At 42.4% G+C, this 9,589-nt stretch overlaps 1 non-coding gene across 1 annotated transcript; it reads right to left on the bottom strand.

Moving 5' to 3' along the window:
* Positions 1–9,207: 9,207 nt before the first annotated feature.
* Positions 9,208–9,292, bottom strand: TRNAR-UCU. The gene is given in 2 exon segments: positions 9,208–9,243; positions 9,256–9,292. It is a non-coding gene; the product is annotated as a tRNA-Arg (tRNA).
* Positions 9,293–9,589: the final 297 nt, after the last annotated feature.

Below are 9,589 nucleotides of genomic sequence, written 5' to 3'. Positions count from 1 at the left end.
CCCAAGATACTGGGCTCTCTTTTACAAATGAAGAGAGTTACTATATTAACAGGTCAGAAAACGTGCCATCACTTTTTCTGTTAGGGTGCAGGCCTGTCATCCTTTCTTCCAAAGAAGGTGAGAAACTGGACTTGGGGCTTTCCTGAGCCACACCTTCTTTACTAAAGGTAGGGGGTGATGGGAACATAAGTTGTTCCATCACAACTTAGCTGAGAAGTGATGCAGTCGGGGGGTCTCTTCCAGCTATGAGCTGAGTGGTGCTTTCTTCCTCGGGGCTCTTATGGTTACAGCCAGAACCGCAAAGGAGGGACTGGCAAGGCTTAGACACCAAATCCTGACCTTAAACCCCATGCAACATACGGAAATTCTGAGGTCTTGTTCATGAGGTGTTTTCCTGACCTCTTTAAAATGACAGGAAAGAAATAGGTGTTTGTAGTTGTCTATGTTTGAAGAAAAGAAATGTTTGAAGCTTTGTTCAGTCTCTCATTCCTACACCTACCCGCCCTCGCCCCATAACTCAGGGAAGTTCAGAAGAGTAACATTAAAGTACAAACAAGAGAGTGTGATTAACTGGACTTTTTCTGTATCCTAAAGTCAGTGTATTATCAGTAAGACTTACTTCTTCCTTAAGTGTGTGTGTGCATATATACACACATTTACAGACACACACACACCAAAATAGCAATGAGACGAGGAGAACAAGTCATAGCTTCTGGAATGTGAAGCTCATTAAAACCTTGGCTAATTTATCTAACAGCTGCCCTTCCAGCCAAATCTGCCGCTTCTCCCCGCTTCAGCTTCACCACAGGTCATCTCAGCTGCCTTGCTGTGGAGGGGACGAGGTATCGGAGTGAGATGAGAGGGTACTGAACAACTGGGCCAGTGCCTTCCCCAAGCCTTGCTGACCGCAACTGCTGCCCTTTTTACATATTTTACCTTTAGAGAGATGCTTGGTTTTTCCTTTAGTGAAATCACTATCCTGATTTAATGAAAGGCATTTCAAGATGACCCTACAGTTCCTCAGTCTCAAATTCAAGGTCATCAATTCCAGTTACCCTCATTTCCACTCCACTTCCGCCAGTTGCTATCATTGCCTTAGACTTGTTCCTTGAAACTGTTCAAAGGTCACGATTCTGAACTCTCAGGGTAGGGTACTCCAATCTGTTAGCCTTTTTTTTTTTTTTAAGATTTTATTTATTTGAGAGAGAGAAATTAAGAGAATGAGTGGGAGGAGGGGCAGAGGGAGAAGCAGATTCTCCACTGAACAGGGAACCTGACACGGGCCTCAATCCCAGGACTCTGGGACCATGACCTGAGTCAAAGGCAGATGCTTAACCAACTGAGCCACCCAGGCACCCAGCCTTCCTCCTTCTAATCTAACCTTGGCTGCACTTTGGAATTACCTGAGGTGGCTTCAATAATACAGATGCCTGGCCCCCACCCCCAAAGATTGTGAAGTCCTGATCTCAAGCATTGCAGCCACCATTACTCTCCCAATCCTCCACCCCATCAGGATACATTTTCCTCCCTAACCAGTCTGGACCCAATTGGTCAGACATCTCAAAAATTCTTTGTATTCCCATGGTCTCTCTATTCTCTATTTTTTTCTGTTACTGTCACCTGCCAGGCCCAGCCAGGGAAACACTGTTTTTATCTGTCCAGATTACTGAGATTTGGGAAACTACCATAAGCTACAGACTCTCAGCTGGACTTTCACTGCTGTTCCACAGTTCTTTGATTACTTTCCACCAAATTCATTCAGTCTGAAAGTCAGCAAGTCACCCCAAAATTGAGTCCCATAGATTATTTAAGCACCAGCGTACACCAGTGAAGAAGACAGAGCCCCGGAACCCAGATTCACTTACCAACTGGTTTCCCAGTAAGGCGGTGACCCAAGACAGGAGGGCAGGAGAAAGGGAGAAGTCAAAGTATTTCTCTCCCTCTGCTTTAGATTGGGTTGGGGCTCTGCCATTTCCCAGTCCCCACCAGGCAGCCCTCCACCACTGAATGGCCCACGCCTCTGGGTTGAGTAACACCATCTCCCAATGACCCTGTGGCACTAAGGATGATAGAGGTTTCCTACTTTTCCAATCTCTGGGTTACCCATACTTTCAGCACTTCCATCACCTGCATAACAATTCCCTATATTAAATTCTCTAGAGCGAAGCATTTTTCTGCCTGGACCCAACTAATACATGTCAGCCAAACCAAACTAGCTGATAGGGAGTGTTCAGTCAATGAACATATATTAAGTTCTATGCATACCAGCCACTCTGCCAGATACAGTGAGTTTTTCACCTTTTACGTCTTTGTTCATATGGTTAACTCCACCTAAAATATTCCTTGCTTCTTTCCCACCTAACAAAACGCTGCTGACCCTTCAAGCTTATAAGAAGCCAGTATTCTGAGCATCCACTCTGTGCAAGGCACGCTGCTGGGGGTACATCCCAGGCATCACAGAACTGACAGTCTATGTTTCTTCATGAAGTGTTCTATCAGATTTTCTCTACTGATATGTACACTCTCGAAAGTCCCATTTGACTGCTTTTTTTTAAAAAAAAATTGTATTTAACATCTGTGTAGCACTTACTACTAGGCACTGTTCTAAGAACTTACAGCTGGTTTTTATGTAACTTTATGTATGTATGTATGAAACATTATATTCGTATATAACAATTTAGGTAACCTTAGGTAAACCTATGAAGTAGGTGCTACTATTATCCTTATTTTATAAGTGAAGAAACGGAGGCACAGAGAAGTTAAGGAACCTGCCTAAGGTAAAGAGCTAGTAAGTATAACTGTCACACTTTTATTTTAACCTTGCACTATGGCTATCTGCATACCTGTTTCCACATCACCAGCAAAAACTGCTGAACTTTTTCCCTTTCTTTACCAGTTACAGAACATGTATTTTAGTTGGGAATGTGGCTTCCTTGGGAAAAGAAGCTATGATTCTCACCTTCCCGTGGGATGTAAATGAAAGCAGTATGTGCAACTTCTGGGAAATGTCCCTCAGAGAAGGGTGAGCTTGAAGTGGGGCTCTGTCCCTTTTTCTTCTCCGCACTAACTAGTATGTTGAACTGATAGCAGGGGAGGAGCAATCTTCTTGGAACATCAGGAAAAAAGCTGCATTTATAAGGTGAAAGAATAAATAGGAGCCTGGATCTCTAATGATCAAGTAGTTGCCACTGCCTGAACTTTCACATGAGAAAGAAACCTCCATCTTGCCGAATCCATTGGTATTTTGAGTTTCCTGTCACTCATTCCAAAGCCAATCCTAATTAATGGGATCATGGATCCATGGCTTCCTGCTCCACACTAGGGTGAACTCTAAGAAAATGCACTCTATCTCACTCACCTTTGTATTTCTTTCCAATGTGGTTCTTTAAACAAAGCTAGTACTCAAAAATATATATCCGATTGAGTATGAATGAGATTACAAAATATTTTTTAAAATGCTGATGCACGTAGAAAGCCCCAGATCAAGGAGGAAGCTGGAATGAAACCACTCCTGGCCTCCGGTCCTCAGAGTCTGGGGCACAGGCAGCAATAAGATGGGCGTGGTCTCCAGGCCCTGGGGCAACCCCCTCTTTGTCAATGCCTTCCTGGAATCCTGGGGGTGTGAGGCCGAGCTGTAAAAGCGCAAAGAAAATAGGCCTTCAAATTGGAACACCTTCAGTTTCCCCTTCACCTTCATGCTTTTACCCCTGCGTTCCTCCTGCCTCAGAAGAGCAGATGTTTTCCCATCATGCCGAGGCTAAGCTTTCACCTTACTCCCATAACATCTTTGCATCTTAATTTTCTCATCTGTAAAATGGGGATAATTATTAGTAGGACTTGGGGAATAATTAAATGGCAAGGGCTAAATACTTTGTTGGCATTTAGAAAGATGTTAGGGGTTCTTTTCCTCATGACTCCCTTCTCCAGAGGCAACTTGCTTCGTCAGTTTTTGGAGAGAATACTTTCTTCTAGTTTTCTTCCTACCTCTCTGGCTGCCTTTTCTTGGACTCTGAAAAACTCCTTCTTTACCTATCCTTCAAATGTCCGTGCTCTGGGTTTCTCCCCGCACTACCCCCCTAGTTCCAGCCTCCATCATTTTCTTACCTAGGTAACTCCAACTGCCCTGAACTGGTCCAGCTCCCAGGCCTGCACTCTGCCAGCCAGGCATCCACACTACAGCCAGAGCAGAGATAGAAGGCACACATCCAAGCACACTGCTTCCCACCTAAAAGCGATTCAGTGGTTTCCTGTTGCCTTTTGGGTAAAGTCCACAGTCCTTAACATGTTGTGCAAGACCGTCAGGACACGCTGCCTGCTGGAATCACTACAAAGAGAGATTTTGTTCTATTTCTCCACATTTAACGGGGGGGTGGGGGGAGCTCCTAAAAGGTATACTTACGGCTGAGATGCAGCATATAGTAAAATGTAAGGAGTCAATAAATGCTGAATGCAATTCAGAAAATCTTCAGTGGATAAGCAGTATCAGAGTGGTCTAGGAACAATGTTTTTTTTTCTCTTCATCATTAGTATTGGGTTTTGTTTTAAGACTTGACTTTTTCATTACAAGGATAAGATTGGCTTATGAAAAACTTCAAACATTACAATGAGATACAAAGTAAGAAAGGCCTTCCGTCCTTTCATATCACTGCTTCTCCTGCCCCAGCACTGTTAGTTGTATATGCTTCCAGAAAGTTTATATGCACACACAATCATAGTAATGCATGTTATTACTATTATTATTAGCATTATTTAACACAGGTAGAATCATATTAAACATGCTCATTTTCATAGCTTTTTTCATATAATCTTGGATATTTTTCCATAGCAGTATATATAGATCTTTCTCACTTTTTAAAGGTCTGCATTGTATTCAATTATATGACTCTACTATACTTTCTTCAGTTATTTTTTTAATTTTTTAATTGAAGCATAGTTGGCATACATTAGTTTCAGGTGTACAACACAGTGATCGACAATTCTGTACATTACACAGTGCTCACCATGGTAAGTGTAGTTACCATCTGTCACCATACAGAATTATTATTATATTGACTATATGCACTATGCTGTACTTTTCATCCCTGTGACTTATTTTATAACTGAAGTTTGTACCTCTTAATTTCCTTTACCTGTTTTGCCCATCCTCCTACCCCCAGCAACCACCACTTTGTTCTCTGTATTTATGAGTCTCTCTGTTTTCAACATTTCAACATTGTCTGTTCCTAGATCACTCTGATACTGCTTATCCACTGACGATTTTCTGAATTGCATTCAGCATTTATTGACTCCTTACATTTTACTATGTAAAGTACTTGTACAACCTTGATAGAGATCTAGGTTTTTTCTAGTTTGTGGCCATTCCAAATAATGCTGCATTTATGGGAGGTAAATAAATGTCAATTTTTCTAAATATACAAAAATGCAAAGGATTAGAATACTAAAATAAATATACATCACAACCAAGTAGGATTCACTTCAGAAATGCAAGAAGGGTTAAATATTAGAAAATCTGTTAATATATTGCATAGTATTAACAGATCAAAGGAAAAAACCTCCATAGATTACTGACAACTAGGGATAGTTTCTTAATGTAATAAAGTGTGTGTGTGTGTGTGTGTGTGTGTGTATGCATGCGTGTGCACCAACCCCAAAAGCTAGCATCATGCTTAGTGGAGAAGCATTCCTATAATGGTCAGAAACAGGATGGCTCAGTCTACTGTCACCATTATCACAAAAATTAACATTTTTCTGGAGATACTAGCAGATACTATGACAAGAGAAATAAACATAAGAATTAGAAAAAAGATATAATTATTTGTGAGTGATATATTTCCAGAAAACACAACATAGTTAACTGAAAAAACTACTTTTCCTTTTAAAAAACATAATTCACATATCATAAAATTCATCCCTTTAAAAATGTGCAGTACACTGGCTTTTTGATTATGCAGAGTTGTGCAATTATCACCACTCATTCCAGAACACTCTGTCACTCCCCCCAAATCCCATTAAATACCCAACTTCACATTCCCCTTAGCCCCAGCACTTGGCAACAGTTAACTTCTGTCTCAGTAGATCTATTTAGGATATTTTATATAAATGGAATCATACAATATGTGGTCTTTTATGACTGGCTTGACAATGTTTTCAAGGTTTATCCATGTTGCAACATGAATCACTATTTCATTCCTTTTTATTACTCAATAATAATATTCCATTGTATGGATATACCACATTTTGTGTATCCACTCATCAGCTGATGGGACATTTGGGTTGTTTTTGTTTATTAAGAATGCTACTATGAACAGTCATGTACAGATTTTTGTGTTAACATAAACATATGTTTTCACTTCTCTTGGGTATATACCTAGGCGTGAAATTGCTGGGTTATATAGTAACTCTGTATAAATTTTTGACTAATTGCCAAACTATTTTCCAAAGAGACTACCATTTTATATCCCCACTGGCAATATGAGGGTTCTAACTTCTCCACATCCTTTCCAACACTTGTTATTGTCTCTTTAAAAAAAAAAAGATTTTATTTATTTGAGAGAGAGGGAGCACATACACAAGTGGCGGGGGAAGGAGGGAGAAAGACTCCCCGGGGAGTGGGGAGTGGAGAGCTCAACCTGGGCTTGATCCCAGGACCCTGAGATCAGGACCTGAGCCAAAGACAGATGCTTAACCAACTAAGCCACCCAGGTGCCAGTCTGTCTTTTTTATTACAGCCGTCCTTGTGGATGTGAAGTGGTATCCCATGGTTTAGAACTGAAAAATCATTTTAAATAGTAAAATAGTTCAATTAAGATGGCTGGATATAAATTTATTTTTTAAAATATCAAAAGCCTTCTTATATACAAACCATAATCACTTAGAAAATACAATGGAAGAAAAGATCTCAACAAAAAAGAAACTATCTAGGAATAAAGTTAACAAATAAGCCAAGATATACATAAAGAGAAGAAACTTTAACATACTTCTGAAGAGCATAGAAAGACTGAATAAATGGAAAAACCTATGTGTTCTTCCCCCCGCTGCTGCTGTTAAATAGGAAGATTCCACAGAGTTAGTTCAATTCTCCCTATATTAATCTATAACAAGATTCCAACACAAATATCTCCTAAGATTAGAACCAGATTAGCTGTAACTAAGGCTCATGTGAAAAGACAATACAGAATTATTGTTTTACCCAAAGACCCAGGCATTCCGGCAAGCTGCTTATTAGCTGTGTATTCCTGGACAAGATACTTAACCTGTCTCAGATGCCCCTTCCATGAAAGGGGATACTACCAACCTGGTAGGGTCATCAGGAGGATTAAATGCCTTAAAATGCATAAATTACTTAGAACAGTACCTGGTGTATAACAAATGCTAAATAAATGCTAGTTATTAATATTATGTGAGAAAAAAATTCAAGAATAGATGAGGAAAATTCCAAAAAAAAGAATACATACCTAAGTATATTCTGGATGAAATAAAGATTTAAGTACAAAAATAAAACCATATAAAGCACTAAAGTAAAACATGATGAAATTATTTTATAATCTGGGTGCAGTATAACCCCAAACCTGGAAGCCATAAAGGAAAAGACTGATAAATCCTAATATATGAATTTCTGTAAGGCAATGAAATACCACATATGAAATCAAAAGACAAATACATTAAGAAAGAATAATTGTAATACATATCATAAACAAAGGACTGGTTTCCATAATATGTAAAGAACTACAAACCAACAACATTAATGACCAATTATACAATAGAAAAATGAACAACTCAAGAAAAATAAATCACAGAAATACAAATTAGTCTACATATGAAAAATGCTCGGCTTTCCCTCATAATAAAAGACATGACACTGCAACTAGAAACCATCTTTCACCATCTGGTAACACAGAGGCTGTGAGGAAATGGGCACTCTCACACCCTGCTGGTGAGAGTAAATAGGGCATAATCTCTGTGAAGGTAACGTGGCAATATCTATCAAAGAATGCACAAACAAACCTTTGACCCAGCAACCCAACTTCCTAGGAATCTATCCTACAGATATACTTGCACTTGTGTACAATAATGTAAGAATGAGCATGTTCACTGAAGCATTGTAACAGGAAAATACGCCTAAATGTCCAACTGTTGGGGACTGTGAAATCATTTCAGTACATATATGCACACTGGAACAAGGCAGCTCCACCTATATTAATAAGTGAAAGAGTAAGTAGAGCATACTACCAATTGTGTATCGCCTATATCAACATAAACACAGACAATATATGTAAAAATGACATGAGCATAAGATAAATCTGAAAATATTTCCCAGAAACCATTTTCACTAATAGCTTATAGAAGAGAACTGCAAGGCTAAGATAGGAACAACAACGATGCTTACTTTTCTCTGTACCTTTGTTGGCAATGTTGGATTTTGTATTTTTTTGCAGGGAGTTTGTTACAATGAATTTTGAAAATTCCATTCATTCATTCATTGGTTCCCATTTAGTGAGGGAGGAACCCTAATCTCATGCAAACCCATGAGCTGTCAGGGGAAGAGAGACAAAATAGCAACCCCTGCCTGGAGGCGGGCAGAATGGACCTCGGACCCCTGCACTGGAATCATGCGGGGGGGGGGGGTGGGGGACAGCGGGCATTCTTATCAGAAATGCAGATTCCTGGGCCCCGTCCCCGATCGACTGAATCCGAGTACCGCGGTGAGGCCCGGAAATCCGCATTTCTGACAGGATCCCACTGGGGATTCTGGGCTGGAAAGGGCAGTCAGCCAGCACAGCGCAGGTCAGGGTGTAGGCGTGTTTTCTCATCCTTCCCTCGCCCTCCCTCGCCCCCCGACCCCAGCAATCACGGTCGCGATCCGGGCAAGGGGGTGTCAGCCCTGGAGCGTGGGGGCAGCTCCTCGGAACACCTCTGGGCCGAAACGGCGAGGCCTCTCTTGGCCGCCGCCCGGAGCCGCTCCTCGCAGTTCCTGGGTCACGCTGCGCTGGGAGCTGGGCCCAGACCCTGAGCCACCGAGCTGAGGAAGCGGAGCGGGGCGGGGGGCGAGGGCACCCGCGCGAGCGGCCAGAGGTGGAACGGCCGCAGAAGCCGCCGGCAGAAGGAGAAAGGACAGAGGAGGAGAGGCAAGTTCAACCGTGTAGGAAAAAAAAGGGAGGAGAGAAATGACGGGGTCAGAAAATAAATTACGGGGAGGGAAAAAAACTGCGACTCCGCCGGGACTCGAACCCGGAACCTTTGAATGTCTTCAGCCTCTAGAAGTCCAATGCGCTATCCATTGCGCCACGGAGCCACCTGTTGGAGTCTTCGCGCATCTGCTGTGTTAAGCCAGAGGCGACGGCCCCGCGCCCTTCCCACCGCCCCCTTAGCCGCTCCCCCGGCTTCCCGTTTGTGTCGCCGAGCCCAGGGCATGGCTAGCCTGGGCAGCAGCCACCGAACGCGAGCCGCAGGTGCCCGTGCTTCGCCGGCAGCCGCCTCTCACAGGGTCGATGAGTCCCGCGCGTCCGCCGGGCCCCGATCGGTCGGTCGGTCGGTCGGTCTGAGGGCTGCCACAGCCCCGTCTCCGGCCTGCCCAGGACGCGGCCGCGTA

The sequence above is a fragment of the Zalophus californianus genome, chromosome 4, assembly GCF_009762305.2.
Source record: "Zalophus californianus isolate mZalCal1 chromosome 4, mZalCal1.pri.v2, whole genome shotgun sequence".
NCBI lineage: Eukaryota > Metazoa > Chordata > Mammalia > Carnivora > Otariidae > Zalophus > Zalophus californianus.
Note: the sequence above shows the minus strand (reverse complement) of the source record. Positions and strands in the feature narration are given on the sequence as shown.